At 46.3% G+C, this 21,537-nt stretch overlaps 1 long non-coding RNA gene across 1 annotated transcript; it reads left to right on the top strand.

Annotated features, from left to right (window-relative positions):
• Positions 1–2,242: 2,242 nt before the first annotated feature.
• Positions 2,243–20,424, top strand: LOC115618953. The gene is made up of 3 exons (XR_003994874.1): positions 2,243–2,321; positions 12,019–12,020; positions 20,414–20,424. It is a non-coding gene; the product is annotated as an uncharacterized LOC115618953 (long non-coding RNA).
• The last annotated feature ends 1,113 nt before the right edge of the window (positions 20,425–21,537 follow it).

Here is a 21,537-nt window from a genome sequence, read left to right as displayed (position 1 = left end):
TATACAAATCATGTGTTATGTGACTATCAACACTGTTTCATAATTATTGTCTCATTAATAATGGGAAGGGCCAATAATGTGATTACCACAAAAGTTGCTACTGGCATATTGGCTGCTGAGTCTGGTAAAACCTGCACACCATTTACCTGAGCAGAAACATGACATGACAAGAAACTTATTTAACTGCATCCCAGTTGTTTCGTTAACTTTAATTTTCCTAAATACAACTTCTAAAAGAATCTATTTAAACCTTCTACTAATAAATTTTGTGTGTTTTCATATTTTAAGAGGCTGAACAATAATGGGAAACAAGAAATTAACATTTGAACAAACTGTGATAAGGCAATGTTAAAGTTTATATACTTCATTACACAGTATGGGTGACATTTTTCAGCATTAATCCTAAAATCATTCCCCTGCTCTCAAAATACTTGCCTATTTTTCCTACAGTATTAATATGTTGAGGCAACCTATTTTATCTCATAAATATATATTACTTTCCAGCCAGCAGAATGAGAATGATGCAGAAAATAAGACTTTCATTGAAATCTCAGCCAGAACATGGTATATTCCCTTTTCCTCCTTGTAAATAAAATACATGCAAAGCTTTGTGTTATTTAAAGCTTTATATTTCCTTGCCACTGTCTAACATGTCTCACAAATGTTAAATTGCACACGAATATCTTTGTAAAAGCCCTTGTGAATATTCAGATATGTGCATATTGACACATTTATTATTTGTGTAGCACTAACTTCATTGGATTGGGGTCCCGGATGTGCTGGGAGCTGTACAAGCATAATGGTAATACCTGTGGAATACATTCTCTGTAGTCAGTTCTGGCTACACAGCAATGCGAATTAGCATAAACAGCTACATAAGGTAGTTGTGAACTGGGCTTAGTGGTCTATTCCAAAGACCCATCAATGTAATCCTTTTAAAGTAAAAGAAAGTAATACTGCAGACTAGCTGAGCATCTTGTCTTTCACACAGTAATGACACAGGGTCTTAATACACAGAGTGGCAAGTGGAAGCATATAAAGGTACTTAGTAAAACTTGGCATCTGTCACACTGAAACTTACTTGAAACAAGCCAACTTTGACTAAGTAAATCTTGAGAACAGTCTTACATTAAAGATTAACTTTAACCTGTGAATATTAATCAAGATAATAAACATTCTAAAAGCAAAACAGCTTTCTTCCTAAGTTTAAAAGGAGAAAATAGTCTAAATAAACAACTAAATAAGAGCTTTGTTTGGTTTTACTTTATGTGGTACCTTTTTTTCACCCAGAAAAAGTTTACTGCAAGATGACCAAAACTCTGACCAACAGTGTAAAGAAAAAAAATAAATATCAAAATAACTATGAAATGTACTAATTAAAACTGAATTCTAAGTTAAAACAAAAGCACACAAATGAAACACACCCCCAGTGGACTGTTTCATTAAAATGCCTTCCCAGCTAATGAGCAACATTTACTCTAACAGCTCTGGTTTTATGCACAGAAGTAATATTTACTATGGGGAAGACCAGCAAAGCTGATGACATGCAACATCTCTAAAGATGTCTTTACAAACTTCAGGATAATTCTGTTTCGCTGTCCAGTTCAGACTCGGAGAAATATTCCACAGAACACCAGCATCCCCAACATGGTATTTAAGACAGCTGAGTAATTAACTTATGGTTATTGTTTCTCAACTTTTCTCAGACCCTCTTCCCAGGAATGAATTTGTGTCCTCCTCCTCTTGGGCTCAGAACAACAAATACTAGCATAAAGAATTTCATTTCTGCTACAGAGTCAATCTTACCCAATACAATTGAGTTATATGCAAAGTAGAAATTGCTGTATAACAGCACTGCACTCTAAAGAATTTCTACCACGTGTACTTGGAACAGGAATGTTCTATAACAGAATAAATCAAAACTTGATATACACAAGAAAATTTGAGAGAAGGATAACAGCTTATCACATACAAGAAACATAATGCATAATTTTAAAGCAAAAGCCAATCATCAGGCTTCTGACAGACAGCATTTAACCGTATACAGTTAGAGCAAAACAAGAACTTTTATTCAGGATTTAATTCCCCAGAAGAAAGATGTTGCCAGGAGATAGATAATCCAAACCAGCTACTCTATCCAACCACTTCCCTCTCATTAGTAGGCTTCATAAATGGCTCTTCAGAAGAGGTCAGGTTAACCTCACTAATACTTGGTTTGCTATGAAAAATTTTGATCACGACGTAAATGGAAGTCTTGGCAGAACTACTACAATAAATACACACTTCCTTTGCCTTCAGCTTTTCTTAGGTGGGCAACATAAGTGAACAATGGCGTACTGCGTTCAGCTATAACAGTCATTTTTCCCCTTCTTAGTAGCTGGTGCAGGGCTGTGTTTTTTAACTTTCAGCCTGGGAACAACGCTGATAACACCGATGTTTTTAGTTGTTGCTAAGTAATGTTTATTCCAACCAAGGACTTTCTCAGTCTCATGCTCTGCCAGGGAGGAGGGGAAGCCAGGAGGAAGCAGAGACAGGACACCTGACTAAAACAAGCCAAAGGGGTATTCCATACCATGGCACGTCATGCCCAGTATATAAACTGGGGGGAGTTACCCGGAAGGCGAGATCACTGCTCGGGTCGGGCTGTGTATCGGTCGGCTGGTGGTGAGCAATTGTATCCTCTCCCCTTGTTATTTCACTAATCATTATTATCATTGGTGGCAGCAGTAGTGGTTTTGTATTATACCTTAGTTACAGGACTGCTCTTATCTCAACCCGTGGGAGTTACATTCTTTTGATTCTCCTCCCCATCCCTCCGGGAGCGGGGGGAGGAAGAAGGGGGGGAGTGAGCGAGGGGCTGCGTGGTTCCGAGTTACCGGCTGGGCTCAAACCACGACAGTTCTTTGTGGCACCAACGTGGGGCACGAAGGGTTGAGATAACGACAGATCTGACCAGAGTGTGTCTAATCATATTTGTGATAAGCATTCATTGTTACTACTCGTCACAATGGTGATTATTTGGCTCTCAGACTTGTTGCGCTTGATCTCAGATTTTCAGCACGTTGTACCTTACTTACAGCCACTATTTGCTGTTTTAGTGTTTATCGGCTGGGGGGCCTGGGCTAAGGTTCTTGTTTCACTGTACTTCATGGTAATGACTTGTAATACAATAGACTCATTGATCATGAAATTGGTCTGGTTTGTGCTTCCAGCATGGCCATCACCTCTATACTTTGGGAGGTATATAATGAAATATTTTAGCAATTGCATATCTTTTTTTTTTCTCCTCAGGGGGTCAACTTACAAAGGAGGCATTCCCTTACAACCCCCGTTCCCCCACCAGCCTATTTGCAACAGCAGTTGAGAGTTCTGAAGGTTTTGGATGGCCTTTGAATACCCTTGAAACCTGCCTGCTGATTTTGCTGGGGATCAGCAGGTTGGCACACATACGGAGTGTGTTTTACCCACGGCCATCCCACCCTGGGAACACCCTATTTCGTCTGATCTCGAAAGTTAAGCAGTATTGGGCTCAAATCTGGTCTAGGGTTAGATGATGATATAGGAGGACCACCAGGAAATTTTCCCTGAGGCTGGACTGTCATGAGCGGCAGGGTGTGTGGGATAGTATGGGCAAGTATCCAGGCCAGTGGGCCCCTCCAGTGCTTTGGAACTTCACCACTGAACAAATGCAACATCCGGAATAACTAGTAAAACACTTAAACGAGGTGTGCTGTCGTCCTGGTTATACTAGAGAGGGACAAATCATGGCAACGTGCTAGGGCTTGGCCTACGCCTACAGAGCCCTGCTCAACACTATCCAGCACCTTCATAGGGAAAAAAATGTCTCTGGATCTGATGGCAAAGCAACAGACAATACAGCTACTCCAACTACAAGCACAGCAGCTACTCAGACCCTGACCACAACAGACAACGCAGCTACTCCAAGTACAGCAGCTACACCAACCCCAGTGACAAGCACAGCAGCTACTCAAACGCCGGCAAAAGACATTGCAGCCACTCCAATCCTAGTGGCAGACACTGCAGCCACTCCAACCACAGTGACAAACACTGCAGCTAAACCAAATGGCCAGTTTGTGACAATGTCTGTTGCCCCTGTAAGCAAAAGCAGACGAGAGGCACAAAGAGCAACCCCTGCAATGAAGAAAGATGAAGACCCAATGCCATTACTACATGCAACAGCATCTGAACAAGAGTTACTACTACGTGGGTCAGAGGAAGAGGAAGAAGAAGAAGAGGTCATTTCTCGACCCCGGACCTCAACCGAGCTGCGGAATATGCGAAAAGATATCACCCGTCTTCCAGGGGAGCACATTGTCACCTGGTTGCTCCGATGCTGGGACAATGGGGCCGACGGTCACAAAGTAGAAGGTAGGGAAGCCAAGCAGCTGGGATCACTTGCTAGGGAAGGAGGAATTGACAAAGCCATTGCAAAAGAGAAGCAAGCCCTCAGCCTTTGGAGGCGGCTCCTGGCAGCTGCGAAGGAAAGGTTTCCCTACAAAGACAATATTACGAGTCGCTCAGCCAACTGGACCACGATAGAGAAAGGCATCTAGTCCCTGAGGGAATCAGCCATTCCAGACATGATCTATCGTAGGCCGGATGCCAGGAACACATCTGTAGATCCAGATGAATTCTAATGTACACGACCCATGTGGCGGAAACTTACACGGAGTGCACCATCATCATATGCCCACACATTGGCATCAGTGACCTGGAATGATGGAGTATCACCAAAAGTGGATGAACTGATTAATCATCTCCGAGAGTTCGAAGACAATCTCACCCCTTCCATCATTTCAGCTGTGGAAAAACTGTCCCAGGAGTTCAAACAAGTGAGAGACAATTTATCCCATCTATCCAGCTCCCCACATGTACCAACCCAAGTCTCAGCTATTAACAGAAGGCGCCCTACTGCTCGAGAGAGAAAATAGAGGAGGTACACGCCATGGGCCACCCTATGGTTTTACCTGCGGGATCACGGAGAAGACATGAGAAAGTGGGATGGAAAACCTACTTCAGCTCTGGAGCAACGGGTGCGTGAACTGAAGAGGAGAACAATGGTCAAGGATGATCCTCCCAGGAAAGCTGCTGCTCCAGTCTCTGGTGAGCAGTTTCCCAGATGGAGTGGAAAAGCTGATTTTACTCCAGCTCCTGTGATAAGGAATACTAATCCCTTTCTACAAGACAGAAGTGGAGAAGTTTATGATCACTATTAGAGGGGCCCTGCCTCCAGCCAGGTGGAGGACAGGGATAAACGGGTTTACTGGACTGTGTGGATCAGATGGCCTGGCCCATCAGTACCACAGGATTATAAAGCTCTACTAGATACCAGTGCACAGTGTACCCTGAAGCCATCAAGCTATCAAGGGGTGAAACCCATTTGTATTTCTGGAGTGACAGGAGGATCCCAAGAGTTGACTGTACTGGAGGCTGAAATCAGCCTGACTGGGAGGAAGTGGCAAAAGCACCCCATTGTGACTGGTCCAGGGGCTCCATGCATCCTTGGCATAGACTATCTCAGGAGAGGGTACTTCAAAGACCCAAAAGGGTATAGATGGGCTTTTGGCATCGCTGCCTTGGAGACAGAGGAAATTAAGCAGCTGTCCACCTTGCCTGGTCTCTCAGAGGATCCTTCTGTTGTGGGGTTGCTGGAGGTCGAAGAACAACAAGTGCCAATTGCGACCACAACAGTGCACCGGTGGCAATATCGCACCGAGACTCCTTGATTCCCATCCATAAGCTGATCCGCAGACTGGAGAGCCAAGGAGTGATCAGCAGGACCCGCTCACCCTTTAATAGCCCCATATGGCCAGTGCAAAAGTCTAATGGAGAGTGGAGATGAACAGTAGACTATCGTGGCCTGAACGAAGTCACACCACCATTGAGTGCTGCCGTACCGGACATGCTAGAACTTCAATATGAACTGGAGTCAAAGGCAGCCAAGTGGGATGCCACAATTGACATTGCCAATGCATTTTTCTCAATCCCTTTGGCAGCAGAATGCAGGCCACAGTTTGCTTTTACCTGGAGGGGCATCCAGTACACTTGGAATTGACTGCCCCAGGGGTGGAAACACAGCCCTACCATCTGCCATGGATTGATCCAGACTGCACTGGAACAGGGGCAAGCTCCAGAACACTTGCAATACATTGATGACATCATCGTGTGGGGTAATACAGCGGAAGTAGTTTTTGAGAAAAGGAGGAAGATAATCCAAATCCTGCTGAAGGCCGGTTTTGCCATAAAACGGAGTAAGGACATGCACAGGAGAGTCAATTGTGGGGAATAAAATGGCCAGATGGACGTCGCCAGATCCCCACAGACGTGATCAACAAGATAACAGCAACGTCTCCTCCAACTAACAAGAAAGAAACAAAAGCTTTCTTAGGTGTTGTGGGGTTCTGGAGAATGCACATCCCAAATTACAGTTCGATGGTAAGCCCTCTCTATCACGTGACCTGGAAGAAGAATGATTTCAAATGGGGCCCTGAGCAACAACAAGCCTTTGAACAAATTAAACGAGAAATAGTTCATGCAGTAGCCCTTGGACCAGTCCAGACAGGGCCAGATGTGAAAAATGTGCTCTATACCGCAGCTGGGGAGAATGGTCCTACCTGGAGCCTCTGGCAGAAAGCTCCAAGGGAGAATCGAGGTCGACCCCTTGGCTTTTGCAGTTAGGGATATAAAGGATCCGAGGCCACCTACACTCCCACTGAAAAAGAGATACTGGCAGCCTATGAAGGGGTTCGAGCTGCCTCAGAAGTGATTGGCACTGAAGCGCAGCTCCTCCTGGCACCCCGGTTGCCTGTGCTGGGCTGGATGTTCAAAGGCAGGGTCTCCTCTACACATCATGCAACTGATGCTACATGGAGTAAGTGGGCCGCACTAATTACACAATGAGCTCGAATAGGAAATCCCAGTCGTCCAGGAATTCTAGAAGTCATCATGGACTGGCCAGAGGGCAAAGATTTTGGGATGTCACCAGAAGAGGAGGTGACGCGTGCTGAAGAGGCCCCACCATATAATGAACTGTCAGAGAGTGAAAAGCAATATGCCTTGTTTACTGATGGGTCCTGCCGTATTGTGGGAAAGCATCGGAGATGGAAGGCAGCTTTATGGATTCTCCTACGACAAGGTGCAGAAACTGCTGAAGGAGAGGGTGAATCTAGTCAGTTTGCAGAGGTGAAAGCCATCCAGCTGGCCTTGGACATTGCTGAATGAGAAAAATGGCCAGTACTTTATCTCTATACTGACTCATGGATGGTGGCAAATGCCCTGTGGGGGTGGTTGCAGCAATGGAAGCAGAGCAACTGGCAACGCAGAAGTAAACCCATCTGGGCTGCTGCACTGTGGCAAGATATCCCTGCTCGGGTGCAGAACCTGGTGGTGAAGGTACGCCACGTAGATGCTCATGTACCCAAGAGTCGGGCCACTGAGGAACACCAGAACAACCAGCAAGTGGATAAAGCTGCTAAGATTGAAGTGGCTCAGATGGACTTAGATTGGCAACATAAGGGTGAATTGTTTTTAGCCTGGTGGGCCCATGACACCTCAGGCCATCAAGGCAGAGATGCGACATATAGATGGGCTCGTGATCGAGGGGTGGACTTAACAATGGACACTATTGCCCAGGTTATTCATGAATGTGAAACATGCTGCAATTAAGCAAGCCAAACGGTTAAAGCCTCTCTGGTATGGAGGACGATGGCTGAAGTACAAGTATGGGGAGGCCTGGCAGATTGACTATATCACACTCCCACCGACCCCCCAAGGCAAGCACTATGTACTTATATTGGTGGAAGCAACCACCGGACGGCTGGAAACATATTCTGTGCCCCACGCTGCTGCCCGGAACACTATCCTGGGCCTTGAGAAACAAGTCTTGTGGCAACACGGCACCCCAGAGAGAATTGAGTCAGACAATGGGACTCATTTCCGGAACAACCTCATAGACACTTGGGCCAAAGAGCATGGCATTGAGTGGGTATATCACATCCCCCACCATGCACCAGCCTCTGGGAAAATCGAATGGTACAATGGGCTGTTAAAAACTACACTGAGAGCAATGGGTGGTGGGACTTTCAAACATTGGGATACACATTTGCCAAAAGCCACCTGGTTGGTCAACAGTAGGGGATCTGCCAACAGGGCTGGCCCAGCCCAATCAGAACTTTTACGTACTGTAGACAGGAATAAAGTTCCTGTGGCACAAATGAAGAATTTGTTGGGGAAGACAGTCTGGGTCATTCCTGCTTCAGGTAAAGGCAAACCCACTCATGGGGTTGCTTTTGCTCAGGGACCTGGATATACTTGGTGGGTAATGCGGGAAGATGGGGAAGTCCGATGTGTACCTCAAGGGGATTTGATTTTGGGGGAAAACAGCCAATGAACTCAATTGGATGCTGTTGCCTGCTATAGAACACTTTTATAGCCCACCAGCTAGATATCTTCAGGTCACCAGCAACTGACCCTGACTTCCCTCCGATCATCACCTCAACAAAGAATGAATTTTTAGGAAACCAGACGAGCTCAGCAGTGACGAGACGAGTTTGGCAGTGTCATCAGCAGGCAACAACCCAACACTACACACCATCCTTCCTGCCCTGAAAGACTATTACAAGAGATGGAGCCTGACATCATGGACTGGATGAGTTCAGCAATTTCATAGGGATTGGTCCATGGACTAGGGAATGATATCTTTCTCTTTGGTGTGGGTGTGGGTGTATATATATGTGTATATATGGGACAAAAGTGATGGTATATTGAGAAATGTGGGATCTGAGCATGACGTGAATGGTATGGAATAAGGGGTGGATACTGTCCTGGGTTCAGCTATAGCAGTCATTTTTCTCCTTCTTAGTAGCTGGTGCAGTGCTGTGTGTTTTAACTTTCAGCCTGGGAACAATGCTGATAACACTGATGTTTTTAGTTGTTGCTAAGTAATGTTTACTCTGACCAAGGATTTTCTCAGTCTCATGCTCTGCCAGGGAGGAGGGGAAGCCAGGAGGAAGCAGAGACAGGACACCTGACCCAAACTAGCCAAAGGGGTATTCCATACTATGGCACGTTATGCCCAGTATATAAATTGGGGGGAGTTACCCAGAAGGCGAGATCACTGCTCGGGTCAGGCTGGGTATCGGTCAGCGGGTGGTGAGGAATTCTATCTTCTCCCCTTGTTATTTCACTAATCATTATTATCATTGGTGGTAGCAGTATTGGTTTTGTATTATACCTTAGTTATGGGACTGCTCTTATCTCAACCCGTGGGAGTTACCTTCTTTTGATTCTCCTCCCCATCCCTCCGGGAGCAGGGGGAGGAAGAAGGGGGGGAGTGAGCGAGCGGCTGCGTGGTTCTGAGTTACCTGCTGGGCTTTAACAATGACAAATGGTTAAACCTAGGGGCTGAGGGACAACTTGGCAGAGTGCCAGGAGCCCAGAAATTACCTTACTAATTAAGTTGTGTAAAGTAATACCAGTACAAGGATTCATCTGTGAAAAGAAAGCACACATTCCTTCTTGTATAACCCCTCATCTTCCCATTGCCGCCTTCTTCTTCAGCATCCTTTATTCCAAGATGTTCTACAGGCTCCTTTTGACTCGCTTCCAATACACTTCTCTCAAGTAGTACCCAACTTACAACATCCCCCTAAGGCACCCTATAAGTATTCATACCTTTAAATTCTAAGGACCTCATCTTAATTTTCATCCTTCTCTTTGCACACCTAAGACAGTACTCTCTCACTCCAGCATCCTTGAATTTTTCTTATGCACTACTTCTCTGATACCTTTTCCAGTGCCATGTCCTCCTACAGCCTTTGCCAGTGTAATTCACAATTCTTACTCCCTCACACAGGTCCCTGAGCAATTAGCTTATCAATGGCAATTATCTCTTGATGCAAATGATTCCCAAATGTGTTTGAGATCTATTGCAAAGACAAAAGCCCTTGGAGGAATAGCATAGACATACAGGCTAAAAAAGGTATATTTTTCTTTCTGCAATGTAATTCCATTGGATTGGATGGGACAGCTTACATCTGCATGTGTTTTCACATATAAAGAAAGAGCAGAACACAAATGAAACACTGAAGTTACTGTCCTTTAGCAATGAGGGAAAGCAGAAAGGCTACTTACAAAATGACCAGGTTGTCCTTAAAGAGTTAGGAATCTTACTACTGTGAACAGGCTTTAAAGTTATTTTTCTATTTAAATATTTAGTTGCAAACTTAAAACAGACCTTCTCCCTGCCCCTATAGTGAAATAACTTCTAATGTTAAATAGTAAATTAATAGCAGTATCAAACCCAGTGTGCTCAGTATGCAAACACAGGTGAACCAGATTAACATCTTAGAGAGCTTTTTCTAAATTTATAATGTGAATTAGCGTTCCTGTCATTAACATCAATGTTATGCTTTCAAACAAGTAACTTTTTGCTTCTCTGTACTACTGTTTTGTAAACCAAACCAGCAGAAGTACAACCATCAAGAGCTGCTGTCAAACATTGTAAAATGCAAAAGCACCTGCAAAAACAAAACACCCAGCAGTGCCTTTGCTTACACCAGCTATGTAATTGCATCTTCAGCGTAAGCACTTAACACCATTGCATCTAAACACATAATCAGGAAAAAACATTATGAAGCTAGGGTGCTGAAACAGACTTAAGAGTGTTTATTTAGGTTAGGCTTGGTGTAGAGTACTTTTAAATTTGGAAATAAAGCACAGTTACATAATGCATCATCTCACTGAGAATGACTTCACAAACATATATTTGCTCGTCTAATTTTTTTTTCATATAACGCCGTAGAACTCGCGTTTAAATTGAAGTATCTTGCCCAGACAGTAAAAATCTTCATTACTAGTACTGTTAAAGCTGCACTAGGCTCCCCTCTTTCGCAGGAACAGGGAATCTAAGGTTTGTAAGTTACTTGTAGCCCCGCAGCCCGGCCCCGAGCAGGCAGATCTCCACCTGAACGGAGCTCACTGGCCCGCAGCCCCTGCTCCCGGCCCCGGTGACACTGGGCACACAGGACCCGCTTCACCACGGCGACTGGAGAGCGGCGAGGGAGGGACGGGGCGTCAGCCGGGTCTAGCCCCGGGAGCCACTGCTCCCGCCCTGCCCGGCCCCTAAGGGGACGCCTCAGCAGCCGCCTCGCAGCCCCCTGCGGTCCCCCGCCTACGGCCATACCGCGGCAGGTAGTCCAGTGCTGGGGTCACTTCCCTTCCACAATTAACTCCACAGCGGCCTTAGAGCCTCCCTCACATAGGGCTTCTAGCGCTCCAGCATGGGAGCCCCCAGCAGCCCCACAAGCCGCGCAATAGCTGCGGTAACGAGGGCTTGGCACGGACATGCTCCTCCAGGCTAAGCGGGAGCAGGAAGCAAAGAGAAGGTACCTTCAATTTTTCCGCTCCCCTGCTATCTTCTTCATACTGCCACCTCAGCTGTCCTCCCGCGGCTGCTTCGAGCAGCGCCCGCCGACACCAGCCCGACTACGGCCCCCAGCGGGCAGCGCGGCTGGCACACGGCACAGTGGCCGGAAGCGCTCGGTTGGCAACAGCGGCTGTTGGTAACAGAACGCTGAGAGGAAATATAAGGCTGGTGGGGAGTTGTGAGTATGGGGAATGTTTATCTTTTTCTGGCGTCACAGCGGTACTAGGATAGTGGTGCTAGAGCCGCTCAGAGGGATGCGGAACCATGTCCTGGAGCGTGGGTGTCCCTGAGGAGCTGGGCTGGTGGTGTCGGGGCTGCCCCACGCTGAGGGGGGCGCGGCCTGGGGCCGCGCTCCTGAGGCGGGTGTTTCAGACCCGTGAGGCTGGCTCCCTTCCTCCGTCCTTCTCTCCCTCGCAGCCTAGTGCTCGTGGGAAGAGGCAGGGTGCCTCACCATTTTCCTAAAAAGCAGCCCTATAGCCCTCGTCGGTTCGGCCTCTGTACGTAAAATGGCCGCTGGACGCAAGCGGGAGTTGTGGCCTGTGCCCGAGGGCAGGAAAAATCAGGCAGTGAAGGCGTCCCTTCGTGAGGAAATGCTGCCTGTCCCCTCTGCCCCCTCCAGTCATCGTCAGAACAGACGGAGCTGAAGAAAAAATGGGAAAGCATATGTAAAGTTTGCTGAGGCAAGACACAGTCATTTTCATTTTTTCTGTGTCGCAGTAGTAGGACTTGCAGGTCAGAGATGCTACTTCCCTCAGACTACAGCAGGACCTTGTTTCCTAATATCTTCCATGTCTTGTCTCTTTTTTTTTTTTCCTTTCCACCTCCTAAAACTAACAACACTGCAACAGATGATGTTTGAAAGATATTTGTGTATACTTCTACCAAGTAATAAACAAGATTATTTTAGATGACAAGCCCAGCAGAGTGTAAACATTCAAGCAATCAGTAGAGGAAGGATGTAGGCTGGAAATACTTTGTGATAGGCTGAGATAGGTGGGTAGTCTGTCTTGCTTCTGTTTGTTGGGTTTTTTTTTCCCTTTCCTTCCCCCCCCTTCTGTCATGGTTTAAGCCCACCCGGTAACTCAGAACCACACAGCCGCTGGCTCACTCCCCCTCTTCTTCCTCTCCCTGCTCCCAGAGGGATGGGGAGGAGAATCGAAAAAATGTAACTCCCACGGGTTGAGATAAGAACAGTCCAGTAACTAAGGTATAATACAAAACCACTACTGCTACCACTAATAACAATAATGATAAGGGAAATAACAAGGGGAGAGGATACAATTGCTCACCACCCGCCGACCCATACCCAGCCTGACCAGAGCAGCGATCTGGGCCTTCTGGGTGACTCCCCCCAGTTTATATACTGGGCATGATGTGCCATGGTATGGAATACCCTTTGGCTAGTTTGGGTCAGGTGTCCTGTCTCTGCTTCCTCCCGGCTTCCCCTCCTCCCTGGCAAAGCATGAGACTGAGAAAGTCCTTGGTCGGAGTAAACATTACTTAGCGACAACTAAAAGCATCAGTGTTATCAGCACTGTTCCCAGACTAAAGTCAAAAACAGCACTGCACCAGCTACTAAGAAGGAGAAAAAATGACAGCTACAGCTGAACCCAGGACAGTATCCACCCCTTATTCCATACCATTTATGTCATGCTCAGATCCCACATTTCTCAATATACCATCGCTTTTGTCTCATATATATATATATACGCCCATACCCACACACAAAGAGAAAGATATCATTCCTTAGTCCATGGACCAATCCCTATAAAGTTGCTGAATTCATCCAGTCCATGATGTCAGGCTCCATCTCTTGTAATAGTCTTTCAGGGCAGGAGGGACGGTGTGTAGTGTTGGATTGTTGCCTGCTGACGACACCGCCGAACTTGTGTGGTCACTGCTGAGCTTGTCTGGTTTCGTCAAAGTTCATTCTTTGTTGGGGTGATGATCAGAGGGAAGTCAGGGTCAGTCGATGGTAACCTGAGGACAGTGCTGCTGCTGTCAGCTTTTCCCATGACTTTATTCTCCGCTGATGATCATGACAGCACATATCTTCTCTTCAAACCCCAGAGTGGTGGAGGTGAGCATATGATGATGGTGCACTCCATGTAAGTTTCTGCCACATGAGTCGTGTACATTCGGTTTCATCTGGATCGATGGATGCATTCCCGGTATTCGGCCTACAATAGATCATCTCTAGAATGGCTGATTCCCTCAGGGACCGGATGCTTCTATCATGGTCCAGTTAGCTGAGCGACACATCATCCTTGTAGGGAAACATTTCCTTCACAGCTGCCAAGAGCCACCTCGAAAGGCTGAGGTCTCATTTCTCGTTTGCAATCGCTTTGTCAATTCCTCCTTCCCTAGCAAGTGATCCCAGCTGCTTGGCTTGCTTAATTGCAGCACGTGTTTCACATTCGTGAATAACCTGGGCAATAGTGTCCATTGTTAAGTCCACCTCTCGATCACGAGCCCATCTATATGTTGCATCTCTGCCTTGATGGCCTGAGGTGTCATGGGCCCACCAGGCTAAAAATAATTCACCCTTATGTTGCTAGTCTAAGTCCATCTGAGCTACTTCAATCTTAGCAGCTTGATCCTGACTGTTCCCAGACTAAAGTTGAAAACACAGCACTGCAGCAGGTACTAAGAAGGAAAAAAATGACTGCTACTGCTGAACCCAGGACACCTTCCCTTTACCGGAGAAGTGGGGTAGGATTTTGTAAGAAAAGCATCATCTTGGTCATGGGCAAGACTCATGAAATTCTAAATTCATCTTGAAATAATTTATTTGTTGTAATTTTTAAGATTTCACTAGAAACTGTCCCTTCTAGCCCCACTGGCTGGGAACTTATGGAAGTGTATGTATTCCCTCCTCAGTTTTGCTACATTTGAACGATGTTGGGAGAACAGTCCACTTCTGTGAGTTATATGACAATTTGGACCTCAAGTATGAGCTTTGATACTTAATTTTAAGTATTCATGCTTTTTACCGTCTGGTTTTGCATAACTCTGCAAACGCGTATGCAAGTTTTTGTAATTAATTGTCAGATACAGGTGGTCATAGCACCAGTTTTCTAAGTAGTGCAGTATATAAAAGATGTTACGATTTCTTTAACTTCAGTAGCTATATATCTAAAATTCTTGCTTATACCAAACTTGAAATTCTAATTAGTTAATCCCAGAGATATAGAAAATTCTTCTCTCTTTGTATGTGAAGTTCTTTTTTTCTTATTTTTTAAGAATAGGAAGTGCTAATGCGACTGTAGGGTAACCTTTCTTGGAAATAAAAACTTGCTTAATTTCTTGAGGTTCATCCTGGCATATGGATCTGTCCAGATGCAAATAAAAATTTGTATCTCTCTTGCTTTATTATGCTTTACTTTAAGAAATGCTGGACGCTTGAGTACAATCACTTATGTGGCAGTGTTGCTGTACAATTTTGTCAGATTTAATCACTTTGGAAATGGAACTCTGGAAAAACATCATGCTTTTAGAAAAAATGCTAAAACTTTGACTGGATGGAAAGTAATTTTGTTTCTTTGTGATTGACACTAAGATAAGGTGTTCTGTCCATCATATTCGAAAAATCCTGGCAGTCAGGTGAAGTTCCCGATGACTGGAAGAAGGGTAATATAACCCCCATTTTCAAGAAGGGGAAGGTGGAAGACCCGGGAAACTACAGACCGGTCAGCCTCACCTCTGTGCCTGGCAAAAACTTGGAACAGTTTCTCCTGGAAAACACGCTAAGGCACATGAAAAACAACAAGGTGGTTAGTGACAGCCAACATGGCTTCACTAAGGGAAATCCTGCCTGACCAATTTGGTGGCCTTCTATGATGGAGCCACGGAACTGATGGACAAGGGCAGAGCAGTTGACGTCATCTACCTGGACTTGTGCAAAGCGTTCGACACTGTCCCGCATGACATCCTTGTCTCCTCTAAATTGGAGAGACATCAATTTGATAGATGGACCACTCGGTGGATAAAGAACTGGCTCGATGGCCGCACACAAAGAGTTGTGGTAAATGGCTCGATGTCCAGTTGGAAACCTGTAACGAGTGGTGTCCCTCAGGGATCGGTGTTGGGACCGGTCCTGTTCAACATCTTTGTCGGCAACATGGACAGTGGGATTGAGTGCACCCTCAGCAAGTTTGACGACGACACCAAGCTGTGTGGTTCGGTTGATACGCTGGAGGGAAGGGATGCCATCCAGAGGGACCTTGACATGCTTGTGAGGTGGGCTGATGCCAACCATATGAAGTTTAACCAAGCCAAGTGTAAAGTCCTACACCTGGGTTGGGGCACTCCCAGGCACAGCTACAGGTTGGGCAGAGATTCAGAGCAGCCCTGCAGAAAAGGACTTGAGGGTGTTGGTTGATGAGAAGCTTAACATGAGCCAGCAGTGTGCACTTGCAGCCCAGAAAGCCAACCGTATCCTGGGCTGCGTCAAAAGAAGCGTGACCAGCAGGTCAAAGGAGGTGATCCTGCCCCTCTACTCTTCTCTCGTGAGACCTCACTTGGAGTATTGTGTACAGTTCTGGTGTCCTCAACATAAAAAGGACATGGAGCTGTTGGAGCAAGTCCAGAGGAGGGCCACGAGGATGATAAGGGGGCTGGAGCACCTCCCGTATGAAGACAGGCTGAGAGAGTTGGGGCTGTTCAGCCTGGAGAAGAGAAGGCTGCGTGGAGACCTCATAGCAGCCTTCCAGTTATCTGAAGGGGGCCTACGAGGGTGCTGGGGAGGGACTCTTCCTTAGGGACTGTAGTGGTAGGACAAGGGGTAACGGGTTCAGACTTAAACAGGGGAAGTTTAGATTAGATATAAGGAAGAAGTTCTTTACAGTGAGGGTGGTGAAGCACTGGAATGGGTTGCCCAGGGAGGTTGTGGATGCTCCATGCCTGGCGGTGTTCAAGGCCAGGTTGGACAGAGCCTTGGACCACATGGTTTAGGGCAAGGTGTCCCTGCCCATAGCAGGGGGGTTGGAACTAGATGATCTTAAGGTCCTTTCCAACCCTTACTATTCTATGATTCTATGATTCTATAATATTCAGTAAGTAACTGTCACAGATGTAACACATGATTTCTTTTTGAAGAGGAGCCGACAAGGAGAGGTGCCATGCTTGACCTCATACTCAGCAACAGGGAGGGGCTGGCTGGGAATGTGATGCTCCAGGGCAGCCTTGGCTCTAGCGATCATGAGATGGTTGAGTTTGAGATCCTCAGGACAGTGAGACGAGCAAGCAGCAAGCTCATTGCCCTGGACTTCAAGAGAGCAGACTTCGGCCTCTTCAGGAACCAGCTTAGTAAGGTTCCATGGGATAAAGCCCTAGAGGGCAGGGGGGCCCAAGACTGCTGGTTGATATTCAAGGATCACCTGCTCCAAGCTCAGGAGTGTTGCATCCCGCCTAGAAGGAAATGCAGCAGGAGGGCCAGGAGACCTCCATGGAGGGATAAGGAGCTGCTGAGGAAACTTAGAGGGGAAAAAAGAAGCTTATAGAAGGTGGAAGCGAGGACAAGCAGCCTGGGAAGAATACAGGAACATTGTCCGGGAAGCTAGGGACCAGGTCAGGAAAGCTAAGGCCCAATTAGAATTGAGTCTGGCAAGGGATGTGAAAGATAACAGGAAGGGCTTCTATAGGTATGTTGCAAATAAAAGACAGACTAGAGATAATGTGGGCCTTCTCTGGAAGCTAACAGGAGAACTGGCTTCCCTGGATTTGGAGAAGGCTGAGGTTCTCAATGACTTCTTTGCCTCAGTCTTCACCGGCAAGTGCTCTGACCACACCGCCCAAGCCTTGGAAGGCAGATGCGGGGACTGTGAGAATGAAGACCTTAGGCTCACTGTAGGAGAGGATCAGGTTTGAGACCATCTTAAGAACCTGAACATGCACAAGTCCATGGGACCTGATGAAATCCATCCACGGGTCCAGAAGGAGCTGGCGAATGAAGTTGCTAAGCCACTGTCCATCATATTTGAAAAATCATGGCAGTCAGGTGAAGTCCCCAACGACTGGAAAATGGGAAGTATAACCCCCATTATCAAGAAGGGGAAAATGGAAGACCTGGGGAACTACAGACCAGTCAGTCTCACCTCTGTGCCTGGCAAAATCTTGGAGCAGATTCTCCTGGAAAACATGCTAAGGCACATGAAAAACAACAAGGTGGTTGGTGACAGCCAACATGGCTTCACTAAGGGGAAATCCTGCCTGACCAATTTGGTGGCCTTCTATGATGGGGCTACAGAACTTATGGACAGGGGCAGAGCAGTTGACGTCATCTACCTGGACTTGTGCAAAGCGTTTGACACTGTCCCGCATGACATCCTTGTCTCTAAATTGGAGAGACATCAATTTGATGGATGGACCACTCGGTGGATAAATAACTGGCTGGATGGCCACACGCAAAGAATTGTGGTCAATGGCTCGATGTCCAATTGGAGACCAGTAACAAGTGGTGTCCCTCAAGGATTGGTATTTGGATATCTTTGTCGGCAACATGGACAGTGGGATTGAATACACCCTCAGCAATTTGCTGATGACACCAAGTTGTGTGGTTCATTTGATACGCTAGAGGGAAGGGATGCCGTCCAGAGGGACCTTGACACGCTTGTGAGGAGGGCTGATGCCAACCTTATGAAGTTCAACCAAGCCAAGTGCAAGGTCCTACACCTGGCTTGGGGCAGTCCCAGGCACAGCTACAGGTTGGGCAGAGAAGAGATTCAGAGCAGCCCTGCAGAGAAGGACTTGGGGGTGTTGGTTGATGAGAAGCTTAACATGAGCCGGCAGTGTGCGCTTGCAGCCCAGAAAGCCAACCATATCCTGGGCTGCATCAAAAGAAGTGTGACCAGCAGGTCGAAGGAGGTGATCCTGCCCCTCTACTCTGCTCTTGTGAGACCTCACTTGGAGTATTGTGTACAGTTCTGGTGTCCTCAGCATAAAAAAGACATGGAGCTGTTGGAGCGAGTCCAGAGGAGGGCCACGAGGATGATAAGGGGGCTTGATCACCTCCCATATGAAGACAGGCTGAGAAAGTTGGGGCTGTTCAGCCTGGAGAAGAGAAGGCTGTGTGGAGACCTCATAGCAGCCTTCAAATATCTGAAGGGGGTCTACGAGGATGCCAGAGAGGGACTCTTCATTAGGGACTGTAGTGATAGGACAAGGGGTAATGGGTTCAAACTTAAACAGGGGAAGTTTAGGTTTGAGATAAGGAAGAAGTTCTTTACAGTGAGGGTGATGAGGCACTGGAATGGGTTGCCCAAGGAAGTTGTGAATGCTCCATCCCTGGCAGTGTTCAAGGCCAGGTTGGACGGAGTCTTGGGTGACATAGTTTAGTGTGAGATGTCCCTTCCCATGGCAGGGGGGTTGGAACTAGATGATCTTAAGGTCCTTTCCAACCCTAACTGTTCTATGATTCTTGGAGAAGAAGCATAAATGCTGGTTGTTAGTGATTATTAAGGACATAGGTGGTTCCTGTGTTGCTAATGAGGCAAATAAATTGCCAAGCCAAATTCTAAATCTTGTTATTATACATTACCTCCCTAAAGCTAGGAGGCAGATTTGTACTGTTTCTACCTAAACCCACTCTTTTTCATCAAAACAGTTAATTTGGTTTTTTCTTTTCCTGTGGCCCATGACAGAAAAGAAAGCTGAATACTCCATTTCAGTCTCTTCGTAATGAAAATGAAATGACTAATTCTTCCTTTTACTTTTGAAAATTTCTCATTTCTAAGTTTTTGGAACCTTAGATTTATAGCAGCTTTATTTTCTCACTTGTCTGCAAGTCATATCATGTTGCCAGTAGAAACTGGCTTTTATGTACAGCCCTGATATGTTTGCTTACAACTTAAGTAGTTCTGTGGTTTTGTTGCAGCCAGTAATGAATTACTACTAACAAGAGGTTTTATGTTTGTTTATTTGAGCGACAAGCACCTGTTGTTTTGTCTTTGTTTTTCAAATGAATAGGTTCCTTTCACACCGAAAATAACATGTAGCTATTCATAGCAATGTTTCTTCAGCAAGTGGCAAATAGTGATAAACAGGAATATTTGCCTGTGCTGTTATTGGGCTAGAGTTTTTGAAGCCTGATTTTGATAGATCACAAACATTGTGGAGTCATGCTGATAAAATATTTGTTTAGCTCTTGACCTCTCTGAAATTTGCCAAAAAATCCCTGTAATTGATTTGTGAAGACTAAGACAACCATATTCTAGGAAGACACATAATGGTAGCATCTTCTCCTTGCTACCTACCATCATGAACCAAATTTGGATGGATCATTGAGAAGTAATGGTTTCTGGTTTACTACAGTCTCAGTTGCTGTGGTGATATTGATACAGTGACACATAATACTCATCTCAGTAACGAACCTAGACCTGAGTTGAAGTCAATGACTGCAGATAGCACTAATTTAACAAATTAAAAAAAAGTTTTGAGGGATTCGTGTGATTAACACAGAAAGAGCAGAGGACACTGAGGAGCTGGATTCCGGCTGATATGGGTCTGTCATTAGAATTGTGCCGTTGGTTACAATGGCTGCGTGCCATGGAACTCAACATCACAAATTATTATTCTGTTTCTGTGACTGACAACATTGAAACTGCAACCTTATTCCTAATCTATAAGTGGAGATCAGTTCAGGCATTTTAACAGTCATGACTTTACTGGTAGAAGAAAGGCACATCTTTAGCAGAAGTTTTGGTTACAATAGAATTAACAGATACTTCATGCAATGTCTGTGGATTATACTTTGTCACTTCTGTCATCCAATGCAGGTCTTAAGTAATATCACTCTTAATTTCCCAATACTTTCCTAGATGTTTTTTGATTCACTAAGGATTTATATCACCTGAAAGGTGATATAGGGGGAAAAAAGACTGTCCAAAGGACTTCATGTCTCTCTTTTCATGCTATTTCAGCTTTACTTGACTCTATGGCCAGCACCTAATTTTCTGCACTGGAAGAAAGAAACAGTAGTTGTTAACAAGTATCTTCATATTACATTACACTGAAACGAATGTGGTACTTTCTCACATTAATACTTTCTTAACCTCACTTTGTCATATAGCTAAGCTTTCTGTTGCCTCAAGAAAGAAATGTGTTTGGATTTATGAGAATCATTCATAGGACAGTCTCTTAGAAAGTAATTTGCCGAGGTGAGTATCTCCAGAGAGGATGCCTTTAACACCGGAGCGGGGGGAAGCACAGCGTCCCGGAGCCTCAGCTCGGAGCAGCAAGAGCGACCGAGGGAGCCTCAAGTCCTCGACAGGACTTGCCCAGGAGCCGGCAGCTCAGCTGACGCGAGCAACTGACTCACAGGGCGGCACCAGAAGTGACGGCACCAGCCCTCAGTGGGGAAAAACCCATCCCAGGGAGCGCGAGCGACCAGGAGCGTGGCACGGCAGTTCGCGCAGGCAGGGCGAGCGGGCAGCGAGCGGGATGGTGAGCACTCGCCTCAGGACCAGGGCCCGCTCTGGGAGCTCTGCCCCGGCAGTGGCCAGCGTAGGCACCCAGACAGAGCCGATGAGAGGGGAGGCTGTGGCGCAGACCTCGGAGTGTAGAAAGTGCCTCGACTGGTCTCTTGAGGCGAGGGTGCACAATGGACAGGGCTGCACTCGGTGCGCCCTGGTGGAGGTCCTCCTGCAGCAGGTGGCTGAGCTGCGGGAGGCTGTTGGAGAGCTAAAAGATGCCAGGGAAGCTGAGAGGAAGCTGGGCTGCTTGCTCCAGGCCCAAACTGTGCAGGGGCTGCAAACGTCTAGCACTGCTCATATAGGAAAGAAGGAGGGCAGCAACCCAGGAAGCTGGGAATTAGTCACGAGAAAAACGAACAAAAAAAGGAGGAAGAGGACAATTAACGACAAGGGGCTTCCTCCTAAATCTGATGTCCCCACCCAGAACCTCTTCGCAGCTCTGCAGGGGGCTAATGAGAAAGCACCCTCCACACCTAATGAGCATCCTGCTGATGCACCAGTAAAGAGGATCACAACTGGTGCCTCCAGGAAAAAGCGGAGGGTCATAGTAGTAGGGGACTCTACTTTGAAAGGCACAGAGGCACTCATCTGCCGGCCTGATCCAGTCTCGAGGGAGGTGTG

This window comes from Strigops habroptila, chromosome W, assembly GCF_004027225.2.
Source record: "Strigops habroptila isolate Jane chromosome W, bStrHab1.2.pri, whole genome shotgun sequence".
In the NCBI taxonomy this organism is placed as follows: domain Eukaryota; kingdom Metazoa; phylum Chordata; class Aves; order Psittaciformes; family Psittacidae; genus Strigops; species Strigops habroptila.
Note: the sequence above shows the minus strand (reverse complement) of the source record. Positions and strands in the feature narration are given on the sequence as shown.